The sequence below is a fragment of the Aedes albopictus genome, chromosome 2, assembly GCF_035046485.1.
Source record: "Aedes albopictus strain Foshan chromosome 2, AalbF5, whole genome shotgun sequence".
Classification (NCBI taxonomy): Eukaryota; Metazoa; Arthropoda; class Insecta; order Diptera; family Culicidae; genus Aedes; species Aedes albopictus.
Window position 1 is genome coordinate 169,936,803 of NC_085137.1, and position 17,084 is coordinate 169,953,886.

At 37.1% G+C, this 17,084-nt stretch overlaps 1 protein-coding gene across 2 annotated transcripts in view; it reads right to left on the reverse strand.

Moving 5' to 3' along the window:
- Positions 1-16,387, reverse strand: part of LOC109407262 (netrin receptor unc-5) — a 468,026-nt gene extending 451,639 nt beyond the window's left edge. For both annotated transcript variants that reach the window (XM_062850699.1, XM_062850698.1), the window contains exon 1: positions 15,619-16,387. The gene's annotated coding sequence lies outside the window, so the exon portion shown is untranslated. The remainder of the gene's footprint in view (positions 1-15,618) is intronic.
- Positions 16,388-17,084: the final 697 nt, after the last annotated feature.

Genomic DNA, 17,084 nt, shown 5'->3' on the forward strand with positions numbered 1-17,084 from the left:
ATTTATGATTTGATATCAATCGAAACACTCTATATTTACCGATGTTTTTATTTTTTTGCGCTGATAACAAAAACAGTTATCAATTTGCTATCATCGATAGCAGGAATTGTTTTCAATTTGCTGTCACAGGAACATTTTTCTGCTCTCATTTTTGATGTTTTAACCGTTAAAACGACCAAAACGACAACAACCTGAGTTATCAAAATTTGCAATATCACAACATCAAAATTAGTTTTCAATTTGCTATCAGACTTTGCTCGGGTACGAAGTCCCTGAAAACGCCCCCGAAGCCTCTCTAAATGAAGGTTCCAATACTCATAGGCATCGCTAGAAATAAAAACCGGGAAGCAAAGCGATTGTTCTGCCATCCAAATGCAAAATACAGTGTCAATCTACCATATCACTATGGCAGAAGTCAGAAAAGTGATTTGCTCTGATTATCACCTTTATATTTATATATATTTTTTTTAATTATTCGTTCCAACTCGGGCGCCACATGAACATAACTGAGCCGAAGATTTATATTAATTGATAGTCATTTGACAGCAAACACTTCTAATTAGATTGTTTTGATGTTACATAGGGTAAATCGCCAATTGTTGCACAGCTAAAAATTCGCCTCGTAATAAAAGCATGGAGTGTGCAACAATAGGCGTTTTTCCTTACGCTATATTTTTCTACACTAGCGGGAAATCATAATATTGTGAAATTTATTAAAATTGAGCATCATACACTTTTTTGTTCCAAGTTGTCCCAAGCAAAATTTGGTTAAAGAGAGCCTCTGAAGCGTGCACAGTGTTGACCACCACCAGTCAATTATTCAGTTGATTCATTGTGCAACTGTGATTGGTTCGAGTCAATCACGGAGTAGCAACCATAGATAAGTGCAGTCAGTCTAAGCTAAGCTAAGCTAAGCCAAGTTGTCCCATGCAAAATTTGGTATAGAAGCAATCTTCTATACTTAAGTCTCAGACATTTCGTGATAAGTTAACCTGCACATAGTGCCCCTTGTACCCTGTGGGCACTTACCGCTATAACTAAGTCAATTTCAAGCCAACTGATTTGAAATTTTGTACAGGGTGAGATACTGTATGCATCTCACCTGTGCCAAAAATTAAGTTTTTAGGTATAAAACTGACATAGTTATAACGGCAAGTGCCCAAAATAGGTACATCTACCCATATGGTACAACACCCTATTTGCACATTTTTCATTTAGGGCATTTATTTTATTTATTATTATTATTTTTAAAATCCCTGTTAGTGACAAATAGCTCTCCTGGTTCCTGGTGTAGATGTTCTGGTGGTAGGGGAGACTGGGGAGACTTGATCCCTTTTTCTTAATTTGCCTGCAACTTTAAGAAAAAACACAAAACTAGATCCATTTTTTGTACAGAATAGCAGGTAAACATCTATTGCAAGTTTATACAAAACAGAAGGACTTTAAATTATTGTTAAACTGTGTTTTTATGGAGGCATGTCTTATGATGTATTTTTCAAAAATGGGTCAAAATTGATCCCCTTTTGAGCACATGCTTAATTTATAGGGAAAATAACTCCAGAAGCTTCCTATTCATTTTCTTTTCAAGTTTTCTTGCATTTTTTATGCATACGGTGTATTTGAAATTATAAGATTTCCTTAAATTGTTAAGGATATGCCGTATCTTGAAAATGGGGAGACTTGATCCCCCTTTTCATGGTTTGTACTAAAATAATGATTATCTGACACGTTTTATCATTGAATATACTACAATTCCGAGTAAATAGAGGCTTCCAAATTGAGTTTTATTTTTCACATGTATAATGTGTGTGTAATCCTCGAGGGATCAAGTCTCCCCATGGCACTGTTGTATACACCAAGCTACACTAATTGAAATATTTATATAACAGCCTTATTTGAATAAATACGTTTGATAGCATTTTATTTATACTATGTGCTGTGAAATTTTGACACGATTTGGTCCTATTTTCACAAGTTATTGAGATTCTTCGGAATCGCCTAAAAGATTTCTTAAAGACTGAAAACAAACCATCAGCCATTAAAAAATAATGCAATACACAATTAAAATCAATTGTAGCCAAAACATTGTCGTCTGTCCAGATGTCGTTTTGGAAAAAATATGCTGGAAGAAAACTGTTTTTGATTCCGAGAAAATATGGGGGGAACAATTCTCCCCAGGGATCAAGTCTCCTCAGTCTCCCCTACTGTAGTAGCATTTACAGACGGTCAATCAAGCCCGAGAATGACAAATAAAATTTCTCAGAACAAAAAAGTGAATGGGTGTTATCAGTTTCGTACCTTTTAATTCTTCAGTGGTAGTCGAAAAACGCGTATCTATCAAAGGATAAACAATTAGGGCGGAATTAAAAGGTACGAAACTCATTACACTCATTAGAAGAGGGTATTCTGCTTAGAGGGTTCGAAAAGTCGGTACAAGAAAAAAAATGAATAAAGTGAAGTTCCGATCATGTTTCAAGGGCAGATTCACCTTGCCCAAGTGTAATATTGAAAGTTAAAGTTTTTAAGAACACTAAGCTGCAAAGTAGACTCTGTATATGTTGGAACGTAACATAGCAAGACATGAAGATCACCATGAAGAGGTTCATCAAATTCCAATTTATGCAATTCGCTGCCATCAGCCTTCCGTACACTTTGCTTCTTGAACTACCTCCCCACCAAAGATCCACATTCCACATACTAGCTATCAATTTGCCATGTGTTTAGCTTCTCTACTGCACAAGTCGTTTCGGGTTAAACGCTGAAGCTGAACAGAACCGACCACGTTAGACCGCACGGACCAGATTGGAAGGAAGTAAACAATAACAAGATTGGTAAATCGATCCATATTGTCGTGGTCGTTGTCTCGTCTCGCGCTAGAACGGAGAGTATGGCACAAAATTGAATAAAAAAGTTGTAATTCGATATGATTGAAAGTTGATTGGAAAAAATGTTGTGTCACAACAACGAGGAGGTAGCTGGAAGTTGGGCACGTGGAATGCTACCAGCAGCATAGAACGTTGTGGTGGGTATGTGGGTGGACTGCAAACCGGTAGAGATATTTAATAGCGAGAACACAGGTTGCATCACTTTGAACCGTAGGTCGCACCGACAGTGAAGATACAGGGAACGGAAAAGGAATAAATTCCATTTCACAATTGCTTTATTTCCGTCTTTGTTACCACATTCATCCAGAAGAAAAGTAGATGAGAGTCAGAGTAGGTGACGTCGATCAAACTGGAAAGCTGTGAAAAAGAGAAGAAAATTGCTTTGATTTGTAAATGGTAAACAGCATTGTTGTCGAGCTGCTTCTGAGTGGAGGCAGAATTCCTATCTGGAAGAAAAATTCTTTTCTGATTTGCCTATTCGAAGGTGCTTTAAAAAGATATCTACCTACGGATATATAGGTTATTTCCTGAGAAGAATACGCCGGTCTGCCAGTTGCATAAAATACAGAATGGGAAGAAAAACTCTGGCAAGAGACCAAGTGTTGGCACAGGTTGTGGTTGTTTCTGTACGGTCTAGACGCCATTCATAATGAACCACTTATAAGCACTGTTTATGTTTGTTACGGGTGACGATAAATGCTTATTACGTTTGTCGAGTGAGATAGATACTCGTAATGTGATGTAATATGTATCTGATAATGTTTGTTGAGTTTCTCTTCTTCTTCTTGTTACTTAACAAAAACATGTTCACTTTAAGCTTATGTTCTCAACCATAATCATAGAATTGACAAATATTCAAATGATTGGTTTTCTTGTTCAAATTATGCATTGTGATCATTTAATTATGATTTAACTTCATAAACAAAAACATGTACGAACTGCACAGTGGTGATAACCGTACATAATTGTTGTTGATTTCGGGTTCATTCACACCAAAACCTAACAATTCCATTTCCAGTTTCGCATTGTACACCGTACCACTCCACTATCGAAACCGAAAACCACTGATTTAATAACAACACGATAATGGCAAAACGAGCAACGAGAGACATTAGTTACATTTCAATTTATTTACACGATACCGATTTGTTTATTGCTCGCCGCACTATGTTTGATTTCCACTTATTTCCATCCACTTTAATTCAGCCAGACCCATCACTGCACTGCACTACTGACAGTTATATGATAGTGTGCTTACTAAAACCACAACCTACATATCTGAAAGTGCAGCACTCTCGCTCTCGTTACCAACCGCAAACGCTGCGCGTAGATAATTGTGACGTTGCGGTGTTGTGGTTCTAATTAAAAGGAATTGAGTGTTATTATGAGTGTAGAAATACTTATTAGGAAAGAACTATTTCTTTGATTTACTGAAATCGATTTTTTCTCAACTTTTGCATGATCTGAATACTAGACCCAATTTGAGACTTTTCTAGCCCAATAAGTTTTTATTTGATAAATCATCAGAAAAAGCTTGAAAGTATGGCCCTTCTAAAATGCCACTTTTAAGGTGCGATGAAACATCACACTTTTAGGTGGATTCATACATTTTAGAATCCAAAATTCATATTTATCATATAAAATATTATTGATAAGTAGTATCAACCTCTACCAGAACTTGATTAACTTGCTTTGTTGTCAATGCGGAACAAACACGGTTCCCTTCACCCATTCTCACCCCCTCGAAGGGGTGAAATGGGTCAATTTTCATACACTTGTAGTTTTTAGGAAAATTGTAGAACTCCAAAAAATTTTCATCATTTGTGCATGCATTACCAAAGGGGGCGTCCATAAGTGACGTAGCTTTTTAAAGCGATTTTTAATCCCCCCGTCTCCCCTCGTAGCATTTTGTCACAAATGCGGACCCCCTATAAATGACGTAGCTTGTTAAACACTCCCCCCCCCCGCCATCAACAAAATTAACATGTCGTAAAGCAAAAACAAAACTCTAAACTTAGTTCTAATTTCAATTTAAACTTGTATGTCCAACTAATATTATAAAAAAAACAACAGCAAGAAAACATTGCCAACTGCCAGGTTCAGTTCACCGACATCAAGACCATAGGTGCAACCAGTGGAGATTATCACTAAAGTTAGTGACTCGATAAACCACCCATCGTTCTGCTTAAGGTGAAACATCAAGAAATCCCATTGCAATTATGCATACAAACTTTAGAGGCACAAATCTGACGAACGAAGCATCAAAACAAGCCGCACTTGTTTATCCTGGCTTTGCTCACTTGCTAAAAGAGGCAGCTTTTCCAAATCGAGAGCATTTGTTTACAACATTGGTGCTCTTGAAAACGTGAGTAGGTGACCAAGTCGGCCATAGTGACAGCCATGTTTGTGTTCTCTGAAGTTTCTCCTTAATGCCGAAGAACAGGAAGTTGATGCTCCCGTAAACACCGTATTACATATTAGGAGCTCTTTAGAAAATATTTGTTTGCTCACTAATAAATTTGTTAAGAATATTAAATTGGTTTTATTTGAATAAAATTCACCACGACATTTGAAGGACCCTGCAGGAGTTTCTTCTAAAATTCTTTCAGTAATTCATTCTGGAATTCCTCATGGAGTTTCTTTTGAGGTTTCCATTTTAGAGAATTCCTTCCTTTTTCATTCCTTTAGTACTTCCTTCTGGGATTTCTCCAAGTATTTCTTTTGGGATTCTATTAGAAAATTCCTCCTTCTTGTATTCCTTCAAAAGTTGTTTCAGAGATCTCTTTGAGAATTCCTTCCGGAGTTCCTTCTTAGATTCCACCAAAAGTTCCTTCTGAGGTTGTAAACTGCGCGCGCGGACGGGTGTATTTTTGATGCGCTGTTATGGTTTTCGTCCGGTGCAATTCGGTTTGGCCGATGAAATTTCAAATGAATTCGCGAGTGAAACTGATGAAAATTAGTAATGTGTTATTTTATTCGGAAGACGGTTTCGATATAACAGATTTCCAAAACCGGGAATAATCCGCTTCGTTGGGGCTGTGTGGTTGTGCTATTGAAATGTTTTTCGTGTTTTCCTTTCTTATATCGACACCAACATTTCAAAAGGGCGTAACTGCTTTTGCAACCAATGCCTTCTCATAAAGCTGTGGACCCTATCTCATCCCTCCCGAGCAATCCACTAGCACAAATAGAAAGATAAAATCCTCCTCTTTCGTTTAATGGATGTGAATTGCGTAAGATGAATGACATACAATGCACAGCTCTGTGAGAAGTAATTGGTTGTAAAAGCAGTTACGCCCTTTTGAAATGTTGATGCCGATATACTCCGTGATTAATGTAAAAATGGCGGCATTGTGGCACACAAATATAGGGTCTGGGATTATTTGGGCTGGAGCACCTATTTTGGGCACTTGCTGCTGTAGCTCAGCCAATTTTCAGCCATATAATATGAATTTTGGATTACGGTACACACTTAAAAATTCTTAAATTTACACGAGACAGAATCGTCAAAGAACGTAAACATTTTCAAGACTGAATCACGAATTACACTCAATTTTACGCGCATCATGTAAGTTCTGGTTGGTTGCGTTAGATGTCAATAAATTCATTTCACTAGAAACGTAAAATCAGTATCATATTCATCAGTCACTTTCTAACTCGGTGAAATAGCCGAAAGGTAAGAGACGTGGCTCACAATCAGCAGATCCGGAGTTCGAATCTAGGGATGTCATTATTTTACTTTTATATGTTTTATCCATCAGATCGGTTCTAGCGATTGCTAGACGCTAAGAAAATTTAAGTCCAGGAAGACGTAAATTTACATGATTTGACCTCCAAATTTGGGTCTTTGAAGACGCTCGTATATGTCAGGTTCAGGACACCTAAAATTACATGATTTTTTCTAGGTGTGTAAGATACGCACAATATCTAGCTATGTACAAAATTATATATAAATTGTTTTGAAATTGACTGAGTTACAGCAGCAAGTGCCCAAAATAGGTGCTCCTGCCCAAATGGTCCCAGACCCTATCTTGTTCAAAGCGAACTCAATAGTTGGCGGAATATTGAGGGAATCCGTGGAAGTGTAGTGTCAGGAATATGGTAGTGGTGCTTTGCTTATGCAGCGGAAATAGTGAAAGTCTACGTAGGCCATTTTGATGGTAGCTGGACGAATGGATGCCACCGCACCAGAAGCGATTGACAGTTCGACACTGATTTTTCATTTGGGCCTCATTGACATTTTCGAGTTCTCTTCATCGATCCTCTCTTTGTGTTATCACAGAATGTGTATTAAGTTTTCCAAAGATTTTTTGGTTGAAATGCGAAGAAGACGACTAAATGTTGCTATATAAACAAAAAGAATAATGATTTTGTTTGTTATGATCAAGTTATTAGCGAAAGAGAGAGTCGACAAAGAGAAATCGATCAAGTCAGTTAGGCCCTTATGAAAAACCATAGTCGAGTTGTTCCCAAAAGTTTCCGGCTTGCTGTGATACCTATTATTCTTTATGGTGAAAAGGGTTAATTAATGACGGTGCTGAATCATGAAGCAGTAGAAGATTAACAAATGATATGGCACATCACTGAAAACAGCTGACATCAACTCACTATCAAATGGACATAAGGATGAATTTGGTTAGATCGTATCGTGCAATTTTTAAAATGGACAACTTTACAAGGCTATAAAAAGAAGACGCGTAGTTCAAATTTAACCACCCTTGCTTCGTTGTTTATCATCTTTTATTATAGCGATCATTTTAGAATCGAATAAAAATAGTTTTATTTTATAGAAAATCGGCCAGGTGTTAAATGAGGTTAAGTTTTTGATTGCTGAAATTTGAAAATATACATAAAATTACTGTTCACAAATGGTATATCGTTTTTAATACCGTAATCCGGGGTCAAATTGATCACTTTAAAACAACTTTTGCGGATAACATCGAAGCCTGTTAAAATATTGCCAAAAGAATTTCTGTAAAACCAGTACCCAGCGGATCTCCATGGAACCATGTGCCAGAATTTTGTTCAACAAATTTGAACTTTAAGTTAAATAACTTCAATTATCAAAATTTTGGAAATGCCACTTTGGGGCGAAATTGATCAGTACACAATTAAGCATCGGTTAAGATCATGACGACGCTTGAGAGTTCCTAGTATGGAATTACAATGTAGTACCTGAGTGATCAATGTCACCCCGCTGATCAATTTGACCCCGGTTTACGGTACCAGAAAATATACACATATACATATACACATAGCCATGCTGCAGCAGCATGAGTAATAAACATTCTGGCAAAATTAAAACTCAATTGGAAAATAAAGTGTTGTGATATTAAAGTCTTAAGTCAGATTCGATTTTTTGAATAAAATTCAATTGTAAAGCAAAAAGGGCATGAAAATATTAAATAACCATTTTTTATGCATCCAGTCGAAAGTGGGAATAATGTGGTTTTAAATGCAGAAAACTGCTTCCTAATAGCATTGCTGGTTTGGTTAGTGTGCGCCATTACAGACACAGTAATCAAAATAGTTTCGTTCTTTGAAGGTTCTTCCAAATAACAATGCCACCTAATGCAAATTTTGCATAACAATGATGTTGGAAGTAAAAACTTTGCATCCGATTATTAATAAATAAGGTGTACTGCAACATAGGACCAACTTTGTGAAAAATAAATAATAACAAGATTCGCTAGAGTCAAAATTCTGCATCATTGGAGCAAAAAGTATGAGATTTTTAAATATGACCATCTTTATGGGTTATATTTTTGATGAAAAATGTAATTAAAAGTAAATTTTTCTTCTGTATCATTCAGAGAGCAATTTTCTACTACTCTGGACAAATTTTTAGCCGAATCCGTGATGCTATTGCAACTCAAGACATGAATGAACTTTTTTTTTAATAATTTCTATGAAAACAAGGCAACTCACTATATCAAGCTGGAGACTGCTTGGTGCATTATTACTGATCAACTATTGAGCTTTACCTTTAGTGGAATAGTATAAGATTCCAATTTATTAAAAACTTCATGAAAATGTGCATGTTGAGTTATGGAAAGTTATGTCGAATTTTGAGAAATGGGTTTCATTGATGTTTTACGAGAACCGCATCAGTTACACAATAAAGAGCCTTTTGCTCAATGATGTATTTTTCCTACATTTGAGAATAGCTATAGAAAGTTATGCAAAAAACTGATAATGATTTTATTGAAGAATAAAAAAGATATCGCACAAGCAAGTTGTCCGTTTTATAAATTGAACAGTCTTTACCTGTGTCCCTTCCCAGGAGAACTCATGGAGTGTACATTAACCTTCTTAGCAAAGAAATACATCTTTGATTTGCTCCAAGCATTCATAATGACAAGAAAAATGATAGAATTAGTCGATTCTATCATTTTCTAGTATTCTTTCAATGAATGGCTGTGTATGTGTAGACAAGACTAGACTAGACTAGACAAGACTAGATTCCACCAAAAGTTTGGACATCTTGTCAGGGATTATAACCGGAATTTCTTTTAAAATTCTATCAGAACTTCTTTTCCTTTCGGGATTACTCCAGGAGTTTCTTCTTGGTTTCCTTCAGGAATTCACTCAGATTTTCGTTCCTCATGGAGTTTTTTTTTTCGGATTCCTTCCGGGATTCTTCTGGGATTTCTCGATTATTCCTTCTTGAATTTATCCAGGATTTTATTCCCGGGACTTCTCCAGGAACTTTTTCCGGTATCCCTCCATTCGTGGCCTTCGCGGCCGTGTGGTTAGCGGTGGCAGTCATCTAGACATATCGTAAGCCTCGGAGTGTGGGTTCGATTTCCGCTCCAGTCGGTGGAAACTTTTCGTCAAACGAAAAATTCATCACTGGGCCACTGGGTGTTCTGTGTCACGTCCGTTGTCTAGTGTAAGTAATGTGTTCAGTCAGTGCAGCCTCTGGTTGAACACGGTGTGAATTGTCTTTCTTTCACTGCTTCCAGGATTCCCCGAGGATTTTTTTCGAATTCCGCGAGAATTTACAGATTCCTCCCATAGTTCCTTCTGGAATTTATACAGGATTTTCTTTCTTAGATTGCACCAGGAGTTCTATCTGGATATCTTTCGGGATTCCTTCAGAAATATCTTCTAGGATTCCTTCAATAATGTCTGCCGACCAAAAATAAAACCTGGAATTCTTCTAAGAATCTCCTTCTGAGATTCTTCCTGGAGTATGTATATTCAAGATTTCTCCCACGGGATTTCTTTTGGAATTTCTCCTTTCAAGATTTCTCCAAGAGTTTCATCTGAAATTCTTCTAGAAGTTTTTTCAGGGATTCCTTCAAATCTCTTTGGAATGTTTTCAGAAGTATTTTTGTTTTTCTGGAATTTCCAGTAGGAGTAGGAGTGCTAAAGGAGCTCCTTGAGAAATTGTTGGAGGAATCCTTTGAAGAAGTCCTGTAGAAACTACATAAGGAACTATTGGAATAATGCCATAATGCCAACAATTTCGATTTTTTTTTTCCTTTGCAACCTATAGCAAGCAGCAAACTATTGGTCGTGAGAAGTATTTGAGCCAAATTGGGTTTTGTATGCATACGCATTATTCTTTAAGCAGGATTTCAAAACCATTTTCTCAGAACCAGTTGTTGCGAATGACGTTTAGAGGTCGCCCCTGCGAGATTTTTGAAAAATGGCAATTTTTCGTAATAAATTTCATTCAAATATTTTTTACTATACAAAAACTGGCAAAACCCACAATTTTTATATTTTTTACAGCTAGATAAAGATCCAAACTACTTTGGAAAAATAATTAACGACATGTAAAGTAAGTAACTTTTAACACTGAATTTTTTAATTTTATAAAATTTGCAATTTTTTGATATATTTTGCGTTTTATCCATCATAAAATATATATCATCCTAATGCTAATTTAAAACAGTTTCCATAAAAAGATAGGAAATTTCATGAGGAAAAACTTTGCCGAAGACAGCATGGCATTTTTTCTATCCGTTTTAGAATTATTCACGATTTACTATTTGGTGAAATTTGATTTTTTAGGTATTTTTCAAGTTTGCTCAACAAGTTTTTGTCTTGATTGTGTTAAGGAGTTAAACGTCTTTTCTGAAAGTTGCCGTCAAACAAAAGTTTGTTTCTTACACCATCATTTTCAGGATGAGCCCCCAAGCTTTTTGACTATGTGCAATTTTGGGACACGCTTTTGAACAGTGTATTTGAAAGCAAGCATTTTTTACCTACCTATTGGCGTTGCTCGTGGTTTATTATTTTCTTTAAATCTGAAAATATTTAACTTAAGCAATTCATAACCCGTAAGAATTTGAGCAACATATTCGAATCCAGTGATCCCAAATCATTTAGCCGCAAACGTACATTGTTCACTGAGATGATCAATGTTGCACCAAATCAAAAATATCAAAAATTAGAAAATGCTTTAGTTTTAAAGTTTCGAAATACTTCTTAAAGTAGCTTCCCGCATACCAGAGGAGCTGTACTGACTTTAAAGATATGAAATATGTAGCAGCGTTTGCTTTTGGAAGGGCACTAAAAAATCCTACATTTTGATCTTTGCTGCCCTAGATTACGGTATTTAACTCTGTAACATTTTGGTCTAAATATCATTTCTCGTTTTTTAAAATCTATTTAAAAATGTATTCACGTTTTTGAGAATTTTGATTTTTGAATTTTCTGTTTTTTTTTTAATATTAATACACATTTCTTGAAAGCCTATTTGAAATATCGATTTTATCTTTTTTGTTGAATTGTTTTTATATTTTTTTCATGGAAATTTATGTTTTCCATTTTCGGGCTAAATAATATAATTCAGATGGTTGTCTGTCAGTTCGTGCAATTTCTATTTTGGATATAATTCCTACAAACTGATAAAAATTTCTTCGAAAGCATAAGTCAGAATCTGTTTTCGAAATTAAAAAAAAAAAGTTCTATATACTCACCTATTTAGGGTTTCCAGTTAACCTAGTGGTTAAGGCTATGGATCGCCATTCCGGAGACGGCGGGTTCGATTCCCGCTCCGGTCGGGCACATTTTCTTGACTCCCTGTGCATAGTGTATCATTGTACTTGCCTCACAATATACAAATTCATGCAATGGCAGGCAAAGAAAGCTCTTCAATTAATAACTGTGGAAGTGCTTAAAGAACACTAAGTTGAAGCGAAGCAGGCGAAGCGAAGTCCTAGTGGAACGTAGAGCCATAAAGAAGAAGAAGAAGAAGACTCACCTATTTGTTTAGTGTGATTAGTTCACCTAAAGTGCGATAGAAATCCACCATTTCCATAAATAAAGATAGAGTAAAAACGAGAAAGCGTTGGATAAAAAAAGGGACAAGCCCCCTCTTCCATCTTTTTCATTCTCGTGTTTGTTAACGAGAGTGAGTAAGTGAGAAAAGAATTACAGCTGAGATTCCTTTAAAAAGTCCTGCTGTGATTCCTTCTGGGATTTCCATAAGGTTTACTAGAAAACTTCTCTAAGAATGTTCCCAGTAATTCCTGTTGGAAATCACCTTTGGGAATTCTCGCTGGTATTGCTCCAGGAATACTACTGAGACTTGTTCAGAAGTGTCCGATAGAATCCACCAGGAAGTTTTCGGGCTATGCCTGCTGGGATTCTTGGAGCATTCCTAGAGTTCGTAGAGCAATCCTGTAGAAGTATCAACTCCGAGTGAAATTTCTAAAGGAATCCTTGAAGAAAACTCTATAGGAATTTAAAGAAGAATTTCTATAAGAATCTTCAGGGGTGTCTTTGGAGGAATCCTTGGAGGAATGATAGGAAGGATGTGTGAAGGAATACTTGAAGAAACCTCTTAAGCAATCCCAACAAGAATGTTAAGACTTTAGAGGAGTCCTGTAAAAGCCAGTAAAACAGATCTTTCTTGGATTAGTAGATATACAAGAATGACGTTTATAACCTCAACATCCTATCATGGTTTGCTCTAGAAAATGATAATCATATCAGCCTACTACAAATTATTCCATGAGTATTTCATGAGGAATTCCAAGTGGATTTCTCAAAAGATTTCTCATGAATGCCTGTTGGGATTCTCTAGAAAACCTTGCTGCTATTAGATAATGATGAAATGTTTTCAAGGCTTCCTCCAGGAATTTCTCCTTTTATTTGTTCAGGGATTTCTTAAAGGATTTTCTTATGTATTCTTCCAGTGACTTTTCCCATGATACTTTCAGATATTAGGAGATTTTTTCAAGGATTCGTTCAGAAATAATTTTAATTATTCTTCTTCAGTTTCCTCCATAAATGTCTACAAGTATTCATCCAAGAACTCTTCTGCCATGACTACTAGAAATTCTTGCTGGGATTGCTTCAGCAACTCTTGCTGTAATTGATTCTTGTATTTGCCAAGAAATGTAGTATTCCTGCTTGGAATACGCTTAAAATTGAAAAATTTAAATTTAAATTAAAAAAATACTGCTGGAATTGATTCAAGACTGCTACAGAGGTTTCTGTAGACCTGCCAGTCTCCATTTTCTTTTTTGGTTTTCTATATAATACCTGCAGGGAATTCGCCAGAAAATCCATGAGGACTCGCAAGAGTATTGGTTGAAAACATTCAAGCTGAAAATCTTTGAGAAATCTCAGGAATTCTAGTATCATTTTCTAAAGAAGTCCCAGCAGTAATTATTGGAATAGAAAGAGCAATACTGCTGGAAGAACTTCAAGAGGACTCCCTTGAGACATTCCGAGGGGAAATCCTGGAGGAACCCTACCCAAGTAACATTTTAAGTTTTGTTCGGCTCTACAAGAAATCTTCATGACCAATTTTATAAAACTTGCAATAAAACTGAATCATACATCAAAACCTCTTGATAACCTCTTTAAGATCATCTTCCGGCTAAGTTGACCACTCTCGGAGAGGTTTAGCAAACCGCATTAAGAGTAGCAATAAATCCGTTTTAAAACCTCTCGATTGTTGTTGGTTTTTTTTTTTCAACAAAACCTATGACAGCTCAAAATGCAGAGAAGCTTCTTCGATTGCACGTGAAGTTCAGGAGGATACATCATTCGTAAGTAGAAAGCGATTATTTCAAAGTTATATTTTAGTAGTTATTGTGCTGGTAGGCTTATGCGCATTCGAATTTACCGTGAATATTGGGGTGGCAGAATCATAAAATTAACGCGCTTCGGAAATAGTGAATATTATCATCTTGGAATGAAATAAATCAATTTGTGAATTTAGTAAAACCATCTCGGATCTCAAGAAAACTCAGCAGAGAGAGTTTATTTATGTGAGCATGTTATGAAAATGGTGGCAAACTATCAATTCATTGCTAATTTAAGCAAAATTAACTATTTTCCATTCACGTAAGCTAATTCTTCAATATGGCGACGACCATAATCAGCGAAAATAAAACAAAAGCAAGTTTGCTTTTATCATGACCGCAATAAACCTAGCAGTGTCGTAGTTTCTGCTTTTCCACCAACAGATGTCGTTACTAATCGAACGGATCGCCATCTGTTGAGAGTTTTAACAGTTTTATTGTGGTAATAATGATTGCCAGAAGGTTTACATATCGGAGAGTTTTGTTTACTCTTGAAATTTGTCTTTGTGGATATCTTCAAGTATACTATAAAACATTTTGTCAATGGTTTTCATAAAAGCAGTCATAAAACAGTGAGTTTTAATTATTTCTGTAATAAAACCTTAATAAAAATCAATCAACACCAATCAGCAATGGAATTGTTACTTGGGTAGAAGGAGTTTTCGGAGAAACCTCATGAGTCATCCATACAACAGTTCCAAGAGGAATTTCTGGAAAAATCTTTTGAGAAGTTCGATTTAAATCGGTCCTGGAATGCCTGATGTGTTTCTGCTAGAAATTTCTGCTGGGATACCTCCAGAGATTCCTTTAGGGATTTCGCCAAGGAATCCTCAAGGAAGTCCTCTTGGAATACCTCCAGAAATTCTTGCTGGGGTTTCTTTATGACTTTCTTCCACGATTTCTCCAAGCATTTCCAGATGGTATTTTAGCAGTGATTTTTCCAGGAACTTAAATTGAGCGAGAAGTAACGAAGATGCGAACACATCCTAGGGTACTTGAAGCGAAAAAAATGAGAGACTTCAGAAGAAAATTATGATAAAAAACAGGCACGTGGTCACACGTTCACTTCATAAGTGGATGGTCATGGGTTCGATCCCAGCCCCGGCGCTTGCAATTTTTCGTCAGTTGCTCTTCCCCCCGAGAGCAGCTGACTCCTGACCCTCTTCTGAGCATATGCTCTGACGGACCCGGAAACTTGGATATTGGCTAACGGCAACTCATAATGAACCCAAAATCGGACTGGGAAAGGAACCAAAAGCCACACATCAACATCCTCGTGCTCGTCATTCAACTATGGACAGGGTAGATAAGCGCAAAGGCAAGTAGTTCGATATAGTAGAATTAGAATAGAAAACATTCAGGCGCTATACAAAAGTGTAAGTGCAGTTGCCAATGGGGCACGTTCGGTGTAGTACTAGATTTGTAGGAATGAGCTGAATTTAAGTATGGTGAGAAGGTCAATTCTCCGTTTCTGCAGTGAAACGATGCAAACAGCGAGGGTATTTCTTGCCAAATTTGATGCTGTTTGAGCAAAAGTTTGGGTAACTGTGTTGTTGAAGTTGCAAGAAATAACTATCTTTTTGAATAGTAGAAATCTGAACATGCTTAAAAAAATAAAATATTTATGTCATCAATATCAACATATGTTGTTGTTGTATTTTTGTTATTCATGAAATTCTCACCGTTTTGCTTCTCCACTATTTATGTTGATTTCACTTTAGTTTTCTGGTAACAATCCACCAATGTTATTTACTTCTAAACTCCCAACTATTATATTTAAATAATAACTCACGTGCCAAATACGATACTTTTATATGACTGATTATTCCTTTTGAAATTGCACATTCAAATCACTAGCTGGCTTCTTTCCATGGCACAAGTACATATAATATCTTTCTAAGGATTTCAAATATTAATTAACACAGTTTTCATAAATTGCATAGTATGTACATTTCTTCTCACCATCTAATGCCACTTCATTTGCTTTCTGTTCATTCACCTCTAATCGATTCCTACACATTTCAATACACAACTAATCCTTCAATGAACCACAATCCAATTCGATTCGGCACTTAACTCCAAGCCAATATTATCATCACTCATCAACCGCAGCTTCCCATGCCGTGCGCCACCAAAAACCATCGACAACCCCGAAATGACTCACTCCACTTTCCGAGAGCAATAAACACACAGGGCTTCAAAACAACGCTCACCACACACGGTTTTGATGTTTACGACCGCGCGAAAACGACATAACACGCGGACCGCGCGCGCTCTCGTATCGCGCCAACCAACCGACAACGAAACTCCGTGAGACTCGTCAGGAAAACCAAACTCGCAAAACGACAGCGAACAACACGACGTCGAAAGTCCCGCACTTCCAGCGCGCACTAGAACCGATACCAGACTGAACGGTGCATGCCATGCCGAAACCGTTCTAACCCGTAAACGCGTGCTACGCCACGCCAGACAGACACGGAGCCTCGGGAGTGGAGGAACTTCAGTCGGTTCAGGAAGAGGGACTTGAGAGGTATGGTAGAGGCATAGTATTACACTCGTAGTACTGTGCGCGGACGAACCAACATCCCGGCATGGAAAACCCAAGGGACCATACCATACCGTCGACCGCGTGCCGCCTCGCCGTATAGCGTTGCCGTCCTTACAGCTGGGCATAGCATAAACGAAAATCTCTCCGGTTCTGACCGACTCTCTGTTTGGCAACATAAAAGACGAGCGAAGGTGCACATATCAACATGAGCGAGCATAGCATATCTAATTGTCGCTTTGGGAGAGTTTTGGCTTCGTCATGGGTTTGCTCTACAATCAGCAGCTCTGAGCGATTGGATTACCAGACAACATAGTGAAACATGCATTATGCTACGAGTAGTGAGACTTGGAGAGTGAGCGATTCGAACTGCGCTCATCAGAGAAAATCTATGTTGCGAAAAGCTTTCTCGAAATTCTATGTGAATCGTAAGGGAGAAACACGAAGTCAAGAAGCCAGTGCAACCGAAGTGCGAAGCGTGAGGAATTATGTTTTTGTTTTGATTCTGTTTCGTATTATTGAATGTGCTTTTTTCGGTTGAGTGGCGTGCTTGGGATCAGCACCGAGGAACTCGGAGAGTGAGTGAAACGGCTAAGCTTTTCG